Source organism: Mus caroli, unplaced genomic scaffold (genome assembly GCF_978045245.1).
Source record: "Mus caroli unplaced genomic scaffold, Mus_caroli_1 scaffold_6, whole genome shotgun sequence".
NCBI classification, from domain to species: Eukaryota; Metazoa; Chordata; class Mammalia; order Rodentia; family Muridae; genus Mus; species Mus caroli.
In genome coordinates this window covers 30,528,109-30,548,642 of record NW_028227261.1, presented here as the reverse complement: position 1 = coordinate 30,548,642, position 20,534 = coordinate 30,528,109, and positions in this window count along the sequence as shown.

The window sequence follows — 20,534 nt, the reverse complement described above, 5'->3', positions numbered from 1 at the left end:
GAGGTATTCTTGTAATCCCAGAACTGGGGAGGTGGAAACAGACAGATCTCTAGGGCTTAATGGCCAGCCAGCCTGGCTTACTTGATAAGTTCTAAATCATGGATATACTGTCTCAACAAAATAGTCAATGGTTCCAGAGAAATGTCACTGTGGGTTGTCCTCTAGATTCCACATGTGCATCTCTTCCTCCACCCTTCTGTCCATCCTCAGCACCCCACCAAACCCCTTCTCTACCTCCATGCTCTTTTATGACAGTGATTTTTCACTAGCTATGACCAGGCAGCGTTGAAGCTCTTTTTTGGGGGGAGGGAGTCTAAAATCCCCCAGATTACACGGTTTCCCAAGAAAAATGGAAAATAAAGCAGAGTCCTCTTTCTTTCCTTAAACAAATGAACCCCCCCCCCAAAAAAAACCAACCAAGCCAGCATTCCAGAACTGAGAGATGTAAAACCTGAAATCAATAATTTGTTGCTAGGGATCAACAACAGACCGGACATTGATAATTAAATCAGTAAAGTTGACAGTAGGTGATGGAGAACCTCCTAGCAGAATATAATGAGAATAATGAATAAAATTTTAGGCACATGAGTAGAATCCCAGAATTTTGGAGGTAGAAGTAAGTAGATCAGGAGTTTAAGGCCAGTCTCAGCTACATATGAAATAGAGGCCAGCCTGGGACAAGGCTTCCTTCAAAAATAAAAAAAACCAAACAAATGTTTAAAAGTAAGTACGTTAAATAATGATAGGAATTAAAGTTCATGGCTCTACATGATGACTTAAACAACCATCTGGAAATCCAGTTCCAGGGGTTCCCAGTGAGGAACCTTGTGGGGCCCTTTTCTAGCCTCCAAAAGCACAGGGATGGTGAGTGTGGTACATAGATATACATGTAGGCAAAGCATCTGTATAGGCAAAGAAAAGAAACACGAACCAGATGTTATGGTTCAAACCCTTGATCCCAGCACTTGGGAGGCAGAGGCAGGCTAATAATTGTGAGTTTGAGGCTAGTTTGGTCTACACAGCAAGTTCTAGGACAGCCAGGACAACATAGAAAGACCCTGTCTCAAAAAACAAATAACAGCGACAAGAACAAGAAATACCAACCTGTGCCAGGCATGGTGGGTCACACTTTTAACCCAGCACTTGGAAGGCAGAAGCAGGCAGATATCTGAGTTTGAGGCCAGCCTGATCTACATAGTGAGTTCTAAGTCAGTCAGGGCCAAAGAGAAACTTGTCATTTTTTAGCTCATCCTATGTTCATTTACACTGGTATTTTGTGTCCATATTGGTGTGAAATTGTAGTCTCATCAACCACAATATTAGAGGCTTTCAAAAGTCTCCAACTACTATGGGAGTTTCCTCTTTCTGCTTCCTCTTCTGAGAAAGAGGGATATCCAGGGTCCTTATCTCTGTTAGTTTTTGCAAGAATTAATAATCAAACTGATTTGGGACTAAGGAAATGAAAAGATTCTGAAGGGCTAAGTGGTTAAGAGCACTGGCTCTTCTTCCAGGGGTTCTGAGTTCAGTTCCCAGCAACCACATGATGGCTCACAACCGTCTGTATGGGAATCCAATTTGTAGAGGGAATCCAGTGCCCTCTTCTCTTCTGGTGTGTCTGAAGACAGTGTACTCACATATATAAAATAAGTAAATCTTCAAAAAGAATCTAGCTGGCATAAACTTACCTACTAATAAAAGTAATAAAAATGTTTGAGAAACTAGAACTTGGCTCGGTATGGTGACAGAGGCTGGCTATAATCCTGTACTCAGGAACCAGAGGTAGAAGAATCATTGTAACTGGATAACTAGATTTAAAAATAAAAGGAAACTGTTCACTGTCTGCAAGAAACTCACCTCACCAGAAAAGACACAGAGACCGCAAGTAAAAGGACAGAAAATGACACTGCATAGAATCAGAATCTGAATGGAAGCAAGAGGAGCTGTGTTTGTATCCAACAACAACAAAAAAGACTCAAGCCAAAATTACCCAGGAGAAACAAAGAAGGCCACTATGTATTGATACAGAGAACAATTTAGCAAGAAGATAAAGCAGGTATAAATACATATATAATATTGCTACACTCAATTTCAAAAATTAAATACAACAAGGACATAAAGGGAGAGAGAAGTTCAATTCAGTGCTGGAGAGAGTGACTGCAGTACTCCACTTTCCTCAACAGACATTATCCAGAAAACAAAACAAAAAAAAAAAAAAAAAAAAAAAAACCAAAAAAAAAAAAAACCAAAGAAGCATCAGGGTCAGCTACACTGTAGATCAGAGGGACACAATGAACAGCTACAGAGTAGTCTATTCTTTATCAGCTTTTCCTAGATTCCATGTATGAGAAATAACATGTGATATGTGCCTTCCTGGCTATGGCTTATTTCACTTAACATAAGAATCTGAAGTTGCCTTGCAAATATGGTGATCTATTATATAATTATATAATATAATTGTAAAAGTACAATTATATAATATGGGGATTTATTTCCTTGCAAATCACATACTAAATAAAAAAACAAGATTGATTTTATTTATTTATTTATTCTCTCTCTCTCTCTCTCTCTCTCTTTGTATGTATGTACTCTTGCACACATTCCATGTCATCTGTGTACAGGCCTGAGTTCAACTTTCAGAAGTTAGTTCTCTCTATCTTGTGGATCCCAGAACTCAGACTTACGTTGGCAGGCCACCGGCATCTGAGACAGTGTCTTATCCAAATCCACTATGTAGCCAAGTCTGTCCTTGAACACATGACCTTGCCTCCAACTCCCTACTGCTGGGATTGTAGGTATGTGCCACAATCTAGAAATGTAGATACACTTATGCACACCCAGTGAAACTGTAATTCAACAAATTATTTAAGTTTAATTGTAAATTTAAAGTTATATTTAAGATGTTAAGATTTAAGACTGCTTTTTGGTAGTATGAATGTAACAGAAAGGCATGCTTAGGCATAAATTAGGGCTCAGTTCTTTCTAGTCTTTCTGAAGGGAATTCTCCTTTCTTTGGACTCATTTATATTTAGGGATTTATCCAGGGCTTGAAGGACTCCAAAGAAAAGGTCTGAACTCTTCTTTAGACATAGATAGATACTGCAGATGGATCAGGGTAATGGCATCGAAGGATTCCAGAAGCTGCTGAGGAACACTCAGCTATGCCTGAAAGGAGCGGGACTCATGGACCAACTCTATCAATAGTTCCCAGACAACAAAACACAGTGATGAGCCTGAAGCTACTAACACCAGGCTCCCTCCTGCTGGCAGGTGTGCATCCCGACAGACTTGGGTTATGATTCTGCACTGGAAGAGATAAATGATAGGTCTCAAAACATCACGTGGTGGTCAGCTTTGCTATGACTCCCTTCATCCATTACATGAATGAGAGAGGAGTCACTCTCTCATTTCCAAGGACTTTCTCCAGTGAAGTGTCCAACTTTCGTGGCCTTCAGGCTATAGCTGAATTGCAGCTCCACCAGCGTGCAGCGCAGCCGAGTTCCTGCTTCGCTGGTTCCTGGTGGTAGCATCGATGATAACATCAGCAGGAACTGACTTTCAGCAGGAGGCTGACTCTTCGGAATCATTAGGGCCTGAGGTTATGGAGTCCCGCCTGGATGTCCACGGCATTGAGCAAAAGAACAGACTAACTAACGGCTCAAGCAATTTTACTCTGGGACCTCTCCAGCTGAGCACAGCACAGAAAAAGTGTTCTTTCCGTTTCACAAGAGATAACTTTAATCTCGGGCATCAAACCAAAGCAGCAGCGTTTCAATTCCACTAACAATGGCGCATGGCATAGATGGGAAGTCAGCTGCCAGGGCTGGGCAGTTTTTCTTCCCTGAGCTATTGAGTCCTGAGCCTGCACATTGCTGGCTCTGCAAACAGTGGTCTAAGCACTCCACATTTTTTCCTGCTTGCAAAATTCAGTGTCTTTTAAGTTCCTGGGATTTAACTGTATTGAAGTGGATGCAAATCGTCTTAATTAACCAGTAGTATCTGAGGTTCCTGGTTAGGTATCTGGTTAGCTTTCAGAGATTTTATACAAAATATTTCTCAGAGTGAAGGTCTATGGCTGGGCATAGCAGTGCACATCTGTAATCTTAAGGCTTGAGTTAGGAGGATAGGAAGCTAAAGGCCGTTATTAACTATATATCAAGTTTTAGGACAGCCTGGGCCACAGGAACGCCTGCCTCAAACAATAATAAGACCCCATCTCAATCACCCTCAAAGGAAGAAAACTGAAGGCCCAGGATGCAGTAAGCACTGAGAAACAGGCCACGCATGTTAGGATGGAGCTCTAATTCCACAGTTAGGGAGGTTGAGGCAGGAGGATCTTTTTAAGTTTGAGGACAGCCTGGCTTACATATTGAGAAACCGACTAAGTCGGAAACAAAAGCAAAACAAGACAAACAGTACAGAAGCAATTAAAAACAAAAACAAAACAAAACAAAAAACCATAAAATAAATAAAATAAAATGGAGACTCCATGAATAAATATAAATAAACCTTGCTGTGCAAAATAATAAGTCTGGTGGCTTTCTCCAAGGAAAAACTAAAACAAATCACAACAATTGTACACACGTGCGCACGCGTGCACACACACATACACACCACACTTCCACTGCCCTCTGGATTCCATTTCTGCTTTATTACGACAGTTTTCTGTTTTTCAAGTTCTTCTTCATCTTCCTCATCTTCATTTTTGAGACAGGATGTCACTGTGTAGCCCTGGCTCAGCTTACATTACATAAGACCAGGCTGGCCTCAAACTCATAAAGATCTACATGCATCTGCCTCCAGAGTGTTGGGGATTGAAGGCTTGTAGCACCGTGCCTGACCTCCATTCTTTTTTTTTTTTTTTTTTTTTTTTTTTTTTTGAGTTCTCTGTGTAGCCCTGGCTGTCCTGGAACTCACTCTGTAGACCAGACTGGCCTCGAACTCAGAAATCCTCCTGCCTCTGCCTCCCAAGTGCTGGGATTAAAACCGTGCACCACCACGCCCAGCCCTGACCTCCATTCTTTTTTTTTTTTTTTTTTTTTTTCGAGACAGGGTTTCTCTGTGTAGCCCTGGTTGTCCTGGAACTCACTCTGTAGACCAGGCTGGCCTCGAATTCAGAAATCCGCCTGCCTCTGCCTCCCGAGTGCTGGGATTAAAGGCGTGCGCCACCAACGCCCGGCCCCTGACCTCCATTCTTGAAAAGAGCTGTCTGTTTTCTAGTTTGGCTTTTGTTTGTTTTTGTGGCACAGGGGACGGAACCCAGAACACAATGCTCTGGAGTAAGCTAGTTAGCTGTTCTCTGTGGTCCCCCTGGGTACTTTTTAAAGGAAGCTTTGTTTATTTTATTTATTTATCACACGTTTACATACATATCTGTTGGCATCATCAGGGACCAGAAGAGGGCATTAAAATTATAATTACAGCCAGTTGTGAGGTGCCTCACATAGATGCTGGAATTTGAACTCAAATTCTCTGGAAGAGCAACACGTGCTCTTAACTGCTGTGTCTTTCCAGCCTACAGAGACCCTTAAGTGACTGTGTTAGTCTTAGACTTTGCAGTCTTGTTAAAATGTTGAAGCACAGGCACACATTAATAATAATAATAATTTTAAAAATTAAATAAATAATTGTTCTCATTTATACCTTTACCAGAAATACATAAAAAAAAAAAACTGCCCAAAACTTAGGATACCCAAGATATAAGATACAATTTGCTAAACGCATGAAACTCAAGAAGAATGAAGACCAAAGTGTGGACACTGTGCCCCTTCTTAGAATTGGGAACAAAACACCCAGGGAAGGAGTTACAGAGACAAAGTTCGTAGCTGTGATGAAAGGATGGACCATTTAGAGACTGCCGTATCCAGGGATCCATCCCATAATCAGCTTCTAAACGCTGACACCATTGCATACACTAGCAAGATTTTGCTGAAAGGACCCAAATATAGCTGTCTCTTGTGAGACGATGCCGGGGCCTAGCAAACACAGGAGTGGATGTTCACAGTCAGCTATTGGATGTATCACAGGGCTCCCAATGGAGAAGCTAGAGAAAGTACCCAAGGAGCTAAAGGGATCTGCAACCCTATAGGGGGAACAACATGATGAACTAACCAGTACCCCGGAACTCTTAACTCTAGCTGCATATGTATCGAAAGATGGCCTATTCGGCCATCAATGGAAAGAGAGGCCCATTGGACGTGCAAACTTTATATGCCCCAATATAGGGGAATGCCAGGGCCAAAAGAATGGGAATGGGTGGGTAGGGAAGTGGGGGGCGCTATGGGGGACTTTTGGGATAGCACTGGAAATGTAATTGAGGAAAATATGTAATAAAAATATTAAAAATTAAAAAAAAACTGGTTGATTCACACTTTGTCTAACATTTAGAATTGTCAGAACCAATAAAATAAAATAAATAAAATAAAATAAAATAAAATAAAATAAAGGCCAGTCTAGGGCTGGAAATATGACTTGGCAGTTAAGAGTGTCCTCTGCTCTTGCAGAGGATAGAATTCAGTTCTCTGCACTTGTGTGGAGTAGTTCACAGCCACCTGTAAATCCACCTCAGGGGATCAGATGCCCTCTCCTGACCTCTGCAGGCACTGCATTCATTGTATAAACACACAGATAGACATGCCTCTACATAATCAAAAATACAATGCGAATCTTTAAAATTCTGCATCACTCCTGTAGGCATACAAGGTACCCATGTTCTGCTCTTCCTGGGCTTGGACCACTAATGGGTTTGAGCTCATCTTCTTGTGTACAGCATTCAAACATACTGCCTGGACGATCCTCTCCTCATTATCTTTTCACTCCTTGGTTACATCTTAAAATTGTTTTTAATGCGCTCATATAGACGGATTGAAAAAAAGTCCTTAATACCAATTCTTGGCCAGTTACATGTATGGCAGTATCTCCTAATTTAAAGCTTGTGTTTTTGCTTTCTTTCTTTTTCTTTTCTTTCTTCTTCTCTTTTTAAAGATAGGGTCTCTCTACATAACTGGCTGCTCTGGAACTTGCTCCGTAGACCAGGCTGACCTTGAATTCACAGAGATCTCCCTGCCTTTGTCTCCCAAGTGCTGGGATTAAAGGCATGCACCATGCCCAGCCTTCAAGGCCTCAGTTCTCAAAACAAAACAAACAAGCAGAAAACCCAAACCCAAAACTATTTACAGTTCTACAATGTGCTGGCTAGGTTTATGTCAATGTGCCACAAGCTAAAGTCATTTTAGAAGAGGTAACCTCAACTGAGAAAATGCCACCATCAGTTGGCCTGTGGTACATTTGTTTGAGTGGTGATCGATGTGGGTGGGTCCAGCTCACTGTCAGCAGTTGCCACCCCTTGGCAGGTAATCCTGACTTCTATAAGAAAACATAGTAAACAAGCCACAAGGAGCAAGCCAGTAAGCAGCACCCATCCTGCCTCCAGAGCCCTGCCCTGTTTGACTTCCTGCCTTGACTTCCCTCAGTGATGTAGAATTGTAAGCTGGAACCCCCCCCCCCATCCCTTGCTGCTTTTTGTCAGGGTGTTTTAATCACAGCAATAGAAACCCTAACTAAGACAGATGGTTCACGTTATATGCCAACTTAACTGGGTTTCAGAGTGCTCAAATATTCAGTTGACTAGTGTTTCTGGGTGTGTCTAGAGAGTGTTGCTTATGAGGTAACCATTTAGATTGTGAATTGGAAGCTTGCCCCCCCTCACTCGGATGGTCTTGCTAGTCTACTGAAGGCTGAGGAGATGTAAGATCAGGCTATGCTCTGTGTATGCTACACTGAATTGTAGAGAACAGTGAACAGCTTTTGGGTGTGCCTTGTACCGACTGTTTACAAAGCATCAATTTGCTGCAATGTAGGGGTGAACACTGAGGCAAAGGCTCCACCTCTTTGCTCAAATAAGCCCAGAACATCTGTCCAGCACAATCCATAAGGCACAGACTGATACACAATTTATCTACTCAAATAAAATGCCACCATCTATAAACTTACCCGATCAAACCAGGAACACATGGTGTGGTGGTTTGAATGTGCTTGGCCCAGGGAGTGGCACTATTTGGAGGTGTGGCCTTATTGGAGTAGGTGTGGCCTTGTTGGAGGAAATGTGGCACTGTGGGCCTGGGCTTTAAGACCCTCATCCTAGCTGCCTGGAAGTCAGTCTTCTCCTGTTTGCCTTTGGATGAAGACGTAGAACTCTCAGCTCCTTCAGCCCCACAACTTCCTGGATGCTGCCATGCTTCCTGCTATGATGATAATGGACTAAACTTGTGAAACTGTAAGCCAGCCGCAATTAAATGTTTGCCTTTATATGAATTTCCTTGGTCACAGTGTCTCATCACAGTAATAAAATTTAATTTAAGACACATTGGCACACAGGCATGTAAAAACCATATCAGAAAAACCAGGCCTGTGAACTTACCAAACATACTAGACCAATGATTGATTTTTATATACAAGGAGAAACCTAACTCCTCTGATGCATACACACCCAATACTGGGGAAGACTCCAGTCTGTCTCCCAACCTCCATCTCATTCCCACACTACTTAGCATGTTCCCTTGTTTGACACAACCCATTTGAATTGTTGTTTATCAGGATCTGACTCAGTGTCTGGAACCAGCTCTGGGTGGTGAAATTCTGTGTCCAGGTTCTTCTGTGAACATCACCTGTACCCTCTCTGCTCTCACATCAGCTCTTGCTCCACCTTGGTCTTTTTGAACCCAGGAAACTCTTCAAACCCCTTCCCCCACTTTTCTTTGATTTTATGAACCAGGGTTTCTCTGTGTAGTCCCAGCTGCCCTGGAACTTGCTCTGTAGACTAGACTGGCTTCACACTCAAGAGATCCACCTCCCATTGCTTCCCAGAGCTGGGAATAAAGACATACAATTTGTGATGTGATATGATGTGTAATGTGTGTGTATGTGTGTGCACGTGTATATGTATTTGTATGAACTGTAATGTGTAACTTGAGGGTTAATATTAAGTATTAAGGTCAGGGGCCAGCAAGCTGGCTTAGTGGGTAAGTAGGCATGCTTGCCCCACAGCCAGATGACCGAGTTCAATTCCTAGGACTCACATCTTAGAAGAAGAAAACAGACTGCCACAAGTAGTCTATGATATGTGCATCCACACATCTTTGCACATACAAATAAATAATGCATAAATATATTTTTATAAATTAAAAATTAAAGTTGGAATGGAAGAAACAGTGACGGCCAGTGGCCACAGATATCAAGTGAAGCCTGCAGCATGTGGCGAATAGGAGCCAGTGAAGTCTCATTTTCTCTTATTCAGTGAATTTTGAGGTTGTCATGTCACTTTCTCATGACAGTAAGAAAGAGTTCTTTCTCTCTGTCTGACTGCCTTGTGGTAGGGACTTTGTCTCCTGATTTGGGTCTCAGATTGAAACGAGGTCATCAGCTCTCCTTGGCCTCCAGCTTGCCTAGCAAAAACCCTCAGACTTCAAAGCTTCCATAGCCATGGGAGCCAACCATTTACAATACATCTATCTTCTTTCTCTTCCTTTCCTGGTCTGTTTGCTCTGCAAAACCCAGGTTAATGTAACTTCTATTAATAACTTTATACTTGTCTTTTAATTAATTAATCAATCCAAGTGGAGCTGAGTTGCACATGGTGTGTGTGAAGTCGGGATTCAATTAATTTTTTTTTCCAAACCGATGGTCAATTTTCTCCTTTCTCATCTTATCTGTTACACCCTCTCTATCAATCCAGTTTCCATATATAAACCTGCGTATGATCTCTAGTTTATTGTAGTAAGCGTCTTGCTTCTCCAAGCCAGCACAGACCACATGGCCTTTTTAAAAAGATTCATTCTTTATTTTATTTATATATACACGAGTCTCTTGTGTGGGTTTGTGTCTAATGGATGCAGTGCCAGTAGAGACCAGAAGAGGGCATCCGATCTCTTGGAGCTGCAGTTACAAGTGGGTGGGAGAGCCTGTGGCTGCTCCTGAAGTCCCTGAATAGATCACTCTTAAGATGGATGGTGGGGTCTCACTCACACCTTTAATCCCAGCACTTTGGGAGGCAGAGGCAGGTGGATTTCTGAGTTCGAGGCCAGCCTGGTCTACAGAGTGAGTTCCAGGACAGCCAGGGCTATACAGAGAAACCCTGTCTCAAAAACCAAACCCCAAACCCAACCCAACCCAACCCACAACATGTTTAAGTCAGCTTCCTGCAAGGCTGATGTCATGACAAGAGGTCTCCATGTTCTTACCTAACTGTCTTTGTTAATTAGCTTGCCCTGCTTGCCCCAGTCCTCTGTATCTCAATTTAACTGGCCTGTTTGCGAATCAGCAACTGGATTTCCACCCAGTGTCTGAAGATAGTTGCAATGGACTGAAATATACCAAAGAGGGGACTGTAGAGATAACTTGGTGGTTAAGAGTGTTTGCTGTTGCTGCTGAAATTTGTTGTTGCAGACTTTGGTTCCTAGCACCCATGTTGGGCAGCTTATAACTGCCTGTAACTCCAGTTCAAGGGGATACAGTGCCCTCTTCTGGCATGAAGGGACCCACACTCACATATCCACATATAAGAAAACTAAAATAAAAAATATAAAGAAAAATAAAATAAATTAAAACTTTTTAAGACGGTGGAGGGCAATGGTGGGATGGTTCAGTGGTTATAACACTGGCTGCTCTTGCAGAGGCCTAGAGACTGTGCTCCCCAACCCATGTCAGGTGACCTGTGACCCTGTCTTGGTAACTTTTCTAGTGTTGTAAAGAGACACCATGATCAAGGCAAGTTATGGGAGAAAAAGTTTATCAGGGCTTCGTGTTGAGAGGATGATCATGGTAGAAAGCATGGCAGCAGACAGGCAGACAGGCTGCCCACCCCAGTGACACACCTCCTCCAGCAAGGCCACACCTCCTAACTCTTTCCAAACGGTTTTCCCAACAGGGGCCCAGCATCCTATTTTATGAGCCTGTGAAGGCCATTCTCACTCAAACCACCACACCCCTGCTCCAGGGAATACACTGCCCTCTTCTGGCTTCTGTGGTACACACACACACACACACACACACACACACACTGCAATAAAAACAGAAACAAGTCTTTAAAAACAATAATAAAACAAACCAAATATGTTTATTATGATATGTTTATCAGCCTTTATCAGTCACTCCTGATACACACTAGTGACCCAAGATACTTTATTTTAATTTATTTTTTTTCTTTTTGTTTTTTGAGATAAGACAGCCTTGGCTGTCTTGGAACTCACTTTGTAGACCAGGCTGGCCTTAAACTCACAGAGATCTATTTGCCTTCTGCCTCTCAAGTGCTGGGATCAAAAGCATGTGTTAGCACCACCACCACCACCTAGCTGGTATTTTATTGTTTAAGCTAAAAAAAAAAAATACAGGTAGCAAAACACATGTTAAATCTTTCGTTTTGACTATTTACTCATTGGAAATTAGGTTTGCTTACATTGCTTAGGCTAGCTATCATCTGCTGAACTTAGTGAATCCTCATGCCTCAGTTCCCTAAGTAGCTCTGGCTATAACTTCCCTTTGCTATGCCTGGATTACTATTTTTTTTGTAAATATTATTCTTTATATGCACGCGTGTGCTTGTGCATGCTAGTCAAACCCTGCCAACTGAGCTACATATAACTGGGTGCTCTCTACAGCTCTCTACAGAGTCGGCATCCATAATGAGCTCCCAGGGAACGTTAAAGGGGATGCTGTTGTTCTATGGACCACACCGGTTTGTTTGTTTGTTTGTTTGTTTAAACCTTTGAAAAAAGATTTTTTTATAAAATGTGTATGAGTAGCTTACTTCTATGTATGCATGTGCATCTCATGCATGCCTGGGGCCCAGAGAGGTCAAAAGAGGGTGACAGATGACCTGAACTGGAGTTATAAATGGTTGTGAGTCACCAAGTGGGGGACAGGGGCTGAGAACCAAATCAATGTCCTTTACAAGGGCAACGAGTGTTCTCAACCATCTCTCCAGCCCCTGGCCCAGCCCCCAGCTACTACATTTTGTGAAGCTAGACTATTAAGTTCTACAGCATTTTTTTTAAATAAATCTTTATCTACTCTGCCTGCAACTGGCTTTATAGTCCAGGCTGACCCAACGCTCCTGTTAATTCCTCCCACCTCTGCCTTCTAAGTGTTGGTGAACACAGGGAGGAGCCGCCATGCCTGGTCTGTGGTAGCATGTTAATAATTGTTTTCTCTTCCTAAGATTTTCTATTGGCTTCATGGTTTTTCTAATTTAATATTATCATATAATTTAATCTTGGGTTTCTCCCCCCCCCCACTGGCAGACATTTTTGTCGTTTTCAGTTGGGGTGATGTCTGATGTCCTGTCTCTGTTGTCAACTTGACTGCATCTGCAATCAACTAAAGACGCTGGGTGCGCCTGGGAGGGCTTTTCTTAATTCAATTATTTGATGCTGGAAAGACTCATGCTGGGTCCCAGCCACACCTTGTGGCAGTCCAGATAAGAAGACGTGGAAGATGAATCTTTAGACTTGCTCAGAAATTGTAATTTTGAATGTCTATTTATTGCCTCCTCCTCACAGTTCTATAGTGCCTTCGTCAGCGTTGTAAACGGCCATCTATGAGTGAAGGGAGGCTGTTTGGGTAAAAAAAGAAAAAAGAGGACGTGGAAGCAGGAAGCTGTGAGCTTTGCTTGCCTTTCTTCTCACTGGCAATTGGTTTATCTTGCTGTCGCAGTGCCTCTTTACCTGTATTAGAACCAACTTCTTAGGACTTCCAACATTTGCTGAAGACCAACAGCTCCCTGGGAATCCTCCATGCCTTCAGTGCTAGGTTGAAGATGCTGAGACATTGAGCTTCAATGACTATCGTATTCTCAGCCTCTCCAGGGTAAGACAGCCACTGTTGGACCACCCCTACCTCTCCTTATAAGCCAATGTCATAAATTCCATTCTAAAACATGTACACATTACTAATTTTAACAATATGTATGCATTACTAATACAAGGCTCATTGTGAATTGTTACTGTGGACATTCTTTTTACTCTCCCTTCTCCTCCTCTCCCCTCCCCTTCCTTCCCTTCCCTCCTCTCCCCTTCCCTCCTCTCCCCTCCCCCTCCCTTCCCCATTCCTCCCCTCCCCTCCCCTCCCCCTCCCCTTCCCTTCCCTTCTCTCCCTCCTTCCCTCTTTCTTTCTTTCTTTCTTTCTTTCTTTCTTTCTTTCTTTCTTTCTTTCTTTCCTTCCTTCCTTCCTTCCTTCCTTCCTTCCTTCTTCTCTCCCTCCTTCCCTCCCTCCCTTCCTCTTTCTTTCTTTCTTTCTTTCTTTCTTTCTTTCTTTCTTTCTTTCTTTCTTTCTTTCCTTCCTTCCTTCCTTCCTTCCTCTCTCCCTCCTTCCCTCCCTCCCTTCCTCTTTCTTTCTTTCTTTCTTTCTTTCTTTCTTTCTTTCTTTCTTTCTTTCTTTCTTTCTTTCTTTCTTTCCTTCCTCTCTCCCTCCTTCCCTCCCTCCCTTCCTCTTTCTTTCTTTCTTTCTTTCTTTCTTTCTTTCTTTCTTTCTTTCTTTCTTTCTTTCCTTCCTTCCTTCCTCTCTCCCTCCTTCCCTCCCTCCCTTCCTCTTTCTTTCTTTCTCTTTCTTTCTTTCTTTCTTTCTTTCTTTCTTTCTTTCTTTCTTTCCTTCCTTCCTCCCTCCCTCTCTCCCTCCCCCCTTCCTCTTTCTTTCTTTCTTTCTTTCTCTCTCTCTCTCTCTCTCTCTCTCTGTCTTTCTTTCTCTCTCTCTCTCTTCCTTCCTCCATCCCTCCCTCTCTCCCCCTTTCTTTCTTTCTTTCTTTCTTTCTTTCTTTCTTTCTTTCTTTCTTTCTTTCTTTCTTTCTTTCTTTCTCTCTCTCTCTCTCTCTCTCTGTCTTTCTCTCTCTCTTCCTTTCTTTCTCTCTTTCTTTCTTTCTTTCTTTCTTTCTTTCTTTCTTTCTTTCTTTCTTTCTTTCTTTCTTTCTTTCTTTCTTTCTTTCTTAGACAGGGTTTCTCTGTGTAGCCCTGGATGTCCTGGAACTTACTCTGTAGACCAGGGTGGCCTTGAACAACTCTGAGCTTCACCTGCCTCTGTCTTCAAAGTGCTGGGATTAAAGATACAACCCACCACTCAGGACTTCCTCCTCCCACGCAACTACAACCTGAGATTGCTCTCTGTGACGGTTTGTATATGCTTGGCCCAGGGAGTGGCACTATTTGAAGGTGTGACTTTGTTGGAGTAGGTGTACCACTGTGGGTTTGGCCTTTCATACCCTTGTCCTGACTGCCTGGGAGTCAGATTTCTCCTAGCAGCCTTCAGATGAAGATGGAGAATTCTCAGCTCCTCCTGCACTATGCCTGCCTGGACACTGCCATGGTCTCACCATGATGATAATGGGCTGAACCTCTGAACCTGTAAGCCAGTCCCAAATAAATGTTGTCCTTATAAGAGATGCCTTGGTCATGGTGTCTGTTCACAGCAGTAAAACCCTAAGACACTCTCCTATAGAGAACTCCTACCAGATTAGCTAACCTGAGTCCTGGTTGGTGCTCTATATAATAAATACTCTGAATTTCTGGACTGTTGCTTCATAGCCCACAGCCCACCCAATCCCAGCTTTTCTGTGCTGGTGTCTGTCATCCATTTCCCATCCTCTCAGTTGGGTCAACCTCTAATCTGTGAGGACAAGGTCTCAGGTATCAAGGCTGGCCTTGGATTCACTCTGAACCTCACAGCCAACCTTGAATTCCCAATCCACCCGATTCCATTTTCTAAGAACTGATGTTAGGGATGTGGCTCACGTCTGAGCCACTACACCCAGTTTATGTGGTATTGGGGACTGAACACAAAGCTTCATACGTTCTAGGTAAGCATCTCCCAGCCGGCTACATCCCCAGGCCAATGTACCGTCCTTACTGGTTGCATTAGTTAGAGCTCTCCAGAGAAACAGACCTAACTGGACGGAGCTGTACAAGAGCAGGTGTTTCAGAAGAATGGGCTTAACACGGCTGTGCAGGCTTCGAGATTTCCTGATATGCTTTCTGAGGCTGGAAAGCAAGGAGCTCTAGCAATGTAAACCAGAGCTGTTGGAGCACATGTCAGTCTGAAGCCAAAGGCCTGAGGATCGAACCCCAATATCTAATGGCAATAGAAGGAGAGGTCTCGGGCCAAGACAAAAGAAGGAGAATAACATTTCTTCCATCTTCTTGCTCCTTCTAGACGCTAGGTGAATTAGATCGTGCCTGCCAACATAGGTAAGAATAGATCTTTACCCAGCCTGCTAATTTATTTTGGAAATATACTTATAGACCTATTGAGAAGTAATATTTAGGGGTTTTGTTGTTTACCACTTAGATACCAGGTATCTCTTTTTTTTTTTTTTTTTTTTTTTTGGTTTTTCGAGACAGGGTTTCTCTTTATAGCTCTGGCTGTCCTGGAGCTCACTTTGTAGACCAGGCTGGCCTCAAACTCAGAAATCCGCCTGCCTCTGCCTCCCAAGTGCTGGGATTAAAGGCGTGCGCCACCACGCCCGGCTACAAGGTATATCTTAACCTGGTCAAGTTGACACATGAAATTAACGCTCACCAGAATTCTTATGCATGGTGCCATATTTCGTTTTGTGTTCAGTGACATTTGGTTGAGGTGCTCATTTTCTTTGGAACTTTATTAGGGGGAATAACTTTCAGTCTTAGAAAAAAATTGGTTTACTTTTGAGGGCACAAGTCTCTGTGTACAGCCCAGCCTCCCTGTGTAGCTCAGGTTGGCCTTGAACTCACGGTGATCTTCCAACCTCCTCTTACTGAAATTAAAGTGAGGAACTATTCCATTTTGTTCTGCTAAAGAGAGGTGTGTGTGTGTGTGTGTGTGTGTCTGTGTAGGTGCACATATACACATGTGTATGTGAAGACCAGAGGTTGGCATAGGGTGTCTTCTCTATCGAGATCTACCTTATGTTTTTCCAACCTTAGTTTTTGGGACAGGGCATCTCAATGAATCTGGCATCACTAGTTCAGTAACACTACTTGGCCAGCAAGCCCAGCAATCTACCTGCCTCTGCTTCTCCAACACTAGGATTACAGATGCTTGCCCTCTTGTCCAGCATTGTGTGTGGGCACCAGGGACCTGCTCTCAAACCTTCATGTTTGCAAGGCAAGCACCACATTGACTGAGTCAGACCCCCAGCTTCCTGATATTTGTTCCTGACAGGCACCTGGAGCACCACCTCTCTGGAACCCTTTTATGCTAATGTCTGCACTGAGTTTCTCTAGCTTCTCTAGATAAGAGTGAGCCAATCTGGTTATGATTTGATTCTCCAGAGGTGATTGTTTCTCTCGCACCCCTTGCCAAGTTTAAGACAAACATTTTTCTTGAAGTTTTCTTCATGTGATAATCAAGTTTCTGTACATTGTACCGATAGCTCTCTGGACTTTTATGTATATCCAGAAGAGTATTTGGCCACTTTGGGCAGACTCTGGGTTTTGCTATGTTGCCTTTTAGTTTGTTTGTTTGTTTGTTTTATCGGAGCTGAGAACGGAACCCAGGGTTTCACGCTTGCTAGGCAAGCGCTCTACCACTGCGCTAAATCTCCAGCTCCCATACTCCAGGTTTTATCTTCACTCTCTCATACTTCAAGAGATCATGAACACTGCTTAAATTTCATCTTTTTCAGCAAATATCCCTGTATTGATTATTTATTGCTTTACTGCTGAATTATAATGCACCAACTCAAAACTCCATGAATGAAGTTAATAAGTATTGCTTGTGAGTCTCGATTTTGCTCCGTTTCTTCCTACTTATCTGGGCTTACTGACTTGCCACAGTATCGTGGGTCCCCCCCACACCCCGCCCCGCTATGTATCTCCAGGACCCCCAACGGGGCACCCATATTCAGAGGTCAATTGGTTCTAGGCTGATCTATCATGGTTTTGGCTGGGATGGTGCTTTAAGTAAGAAATACTTTCCATAGGTTCATGTATTTGAATACTTGAGTTGACATTGGTGGTGCTGCTGGGGGAAGTCTAGGGGACAGAGCCTCCTTGGAGGGGGCACATCACTGTGGGAGGGCTTAGAGCATTTATAACCTTGCCTGGCTTCCAGTTCCGTCTTTGATTCATGTTGACAGCTGAAGATATGATCTCTTGGCTTCTTGCTCCAGACACCTGCTGCTGTGTCTTCCGTAGACTCCCCCTCGAGCTGAAGTCCAACATAAACCCTTTCTTCTGTAAGTTGCTTTAGGTCATGGTGTTTTATCACAGCAACAGGAGAGTAACTGATACAGTTGGGATGGCCCGGCTCTCTGTCATCTTGCCCATCATTCTCCAGTGTGCTAGCTCAGGTTTCCAGAGGCTGGAGGTCAAGAGAAAGAGTGGACTTCCCATTGCAGTCTGCCAAAGCTTGTTAAAAGTCACAGATCCACACAGGTGGAAGGAAAAGCACAGCCTGTCTCTTGGTTAGACAGTTGCAAAGTCACATGGCAAGGAAAAAAAAGGCTATTCAGAGATAGTCGAAGAATTCGTCACTCTCTTTTATCAACTTAAAAGTATTTTATTGAGGGAGATAGATGGAAAAAGAATGGTTTGTGGGTGGAACTTGCAGTGCTAGGGTCAACACATCCCAGAATCTCAGTTGTCCCATTTCTCTGTTAGTTCTTGGACTACTTTCCATTTAAAAGAGTCTGGAGGCCAAAAGTCTACCAATCCACAGCCCTTAAGGTTTTCTGTCAACCAAAACATCGAATGAAAAATATGCCCTATTTCTCGGCACCTCCGGAAGACGGACACTTCCTTGGCATCTCTCCGCTCTGCTCCCTGCACCGCATCTCTTTCTCCAAGGATTCAGCTTTCAAGCGTTTCCTTCTCTTCCAGTTAAGATCACTGCAGGGCCCACAGTATATTTCAGGAATGTGTGCAGTGCTCAATTTCATGGGAAGGGCTGAAGCTACCAAAGAAGACCACGGCCCATGGGCCAGCTACTGTATAGCAAGAACAGGCTGGTCCACAGAAGGCAGATGTTTGGGTATCTTCCATGTAACCCAGCTCAGCCAGCCTCAAATGATACCCTTTTTGCAACAGTTCTACCTAGACCTCAGTGCTAAAGTTGGCTTCATGCTCTGTTCTTTTTTGGTTCTGCTTTCATTTATATTTGGGACTTAGTTTTCTCACTAGCACATTGATATATTTAAGAATATTTTTTAAAAAAGCTTATCTTACATTTTACTTTATATATATTAAAATTATATATATATATATATATATATATATATATATATATATATATACAAATAATTCTTTTTTGTAGGACATGGTCTCATGTATCCCAGGATGGCTTCAAATTCACTAAATAGTAAAGAATGACCCTGAACCTCTAGTCTTCTTGTCTCTACTCCCCAGATTTGGGGATTACAGATGGGTACCTCCGTGCCTAGTTTGTTTGTTTGTTTGTTTGTTTGTTTTTTCGAGACAGGGTTTCTCTGTATAGCCTTGGCTGTCCTGGAACTCACTCTGTAGACCAGGCTGGCCTCGAACTCAGAAATCCCCCTGCCTCTGCTTCCGGAGTGCTGGGATTAAAGGCATGTGTCACCACGCCCGGCACCGTGCCTAATTTTATATGGTGCCTATAAGTATCAAACATGCTAAGCAAGCACTCTACCACCGGAGGCACATTGCCAGCCCTTACCTATCACTTTAAAAATTCATTTGTTTTTATATTCTGTGTATGAGTGTTGCCAGAATATATATATATATATCTCGGAAGAGAGCATCAGATCACTTGGAACTGGAGTTGAGAGTCACCATGTGGCTGCTGGGAGCTGAAATCTCTCCAGCACCCCGCACCCCCCCCAGGACTTATTTTATTATTTATTTTGGCTTTTCAAGACAGGGTTTCTCTGTGCAGCCCTGGCTGTCCTAGAACTCACTCTGTAGACCAGGTTGCCATTGAACTCAGAGATCCACCTGCCTCTGCTTCCTGAGTGCTGGGATTAAAGACGTGCACCACCTCTGCCTGGTGTTTTAAGACAGTGTATATAGCAGAATGGCTTTGAAATAAATGACCTCCTTCCTTAGTTTGGAAGGCTTAGAGAACAGACATGTGCCAATATGTCTTGGTTGATTGACAGTTGGGTGACATATCTTTGCACATATGTTTCGACCTGAAACTCTCCCAATCTTTCTGGTTCTGCTAAAGTGCTTTCTTTATGCATTCTTGATTGCCTTTCTTAACCTAGACAGAGCTAACTATTGCATATAGACTTTAAAATTTTATTATTTTATGTGTGAGTGTTTTTGCCTGTATGTATGTCTGTGTACCACACGTGTGCAGTACTCTCAGAAGCCAGAAGAGAGTATCAGACCCTCTGGTACTGTATTTTCAGATGGTTGTGAGCCACTATGTGTGGGTGCTGAGAATTGAACTTGGGTCCTCTGGAAGAACAGCCAATGCTTTTAACTGCTGAGCCATCTCATCAACCCCTGCTTCTAGACTATAAAAACACATTTGTGTCTACCTGCTAGGCATAGAATTTCTTTTTTTTTTTCCTTTTTTTTTTTTTAAATGTATGTGAGTACACCATCACTCTCTTCAGACACACCAGAAGAGGGCATCAGATCCCATTACAGATGTTTGTGAGCCACCATGTGGTTGCTGGGAATTGAACTCAAGACCTCTGGAAGAGCAGTCAGTGATGAGCCATCTCCCCAGCCCAGACATAAAATTTCTAATCTAGGGATTATACTTTTTTTTATTCTTTATTTGTTTTTGTTTTTTTTTTTTGTTTTTGTTTTTGTTTTTTTTTGGTTTTTTGAGACAGGGTTTCTCTGTGTAGCCTTGGCTGTCCTGGAGCTCACTCTGTAGACCAGGCTGGCCTCGAACTCAGAAATCCGCCTGCCTCTGCCTCCCGAGTGCTGGGATTAAAGGCGTGCGCCACCACGCCCGGCTGGGATTATACTTTACAGAGTGTTGAAGCCTCAATGTTAAAATTTTATTTAAATTTCAAGATGGGCTGGGAAGATAGCTCAATTGGTAAAATGCTTGCTTTACAAACACAAGGTCCTGAGTTTGATGCCCAGAACCCATATTTAAAACACACACACACACACACACACACACACACACACACAACTAGTCCTGGTAGTGAGTACTTGTCATCCCCAGGCTGAGGTGGCAGAAATAACGGTACCTCGGGTTCACTGGCCAGCCAGTCAAACCTGCTTGTTGAGCTCCAGGACAGTGAGAGGCACATCCCCTCAAAGAAAGTGGATAGTGACTAAAGAAGAACACCAGAGACAGTCCTCTGTTGTTATACACATGTGCACACATGTGCACGAGCACCCCCCACATACATGTTCTCTCACACACAATCGATAGACAGTGGTGATGGGACAGTGTGAGAGAATGACCACAGAGGTCAGATTTCCAGGGAGTTGGTCTAGAGAGCCTTTATTAATGGTTTAAATAACTATTGTCCTTATTAATTACTGGATTGGTGTTCTTTATTTGAGGTAAACCTGTTTGATTAATTAGTAGGTTCCAGGACGGGAACTCCATCGTGTTCTTTCTGGTTTTGT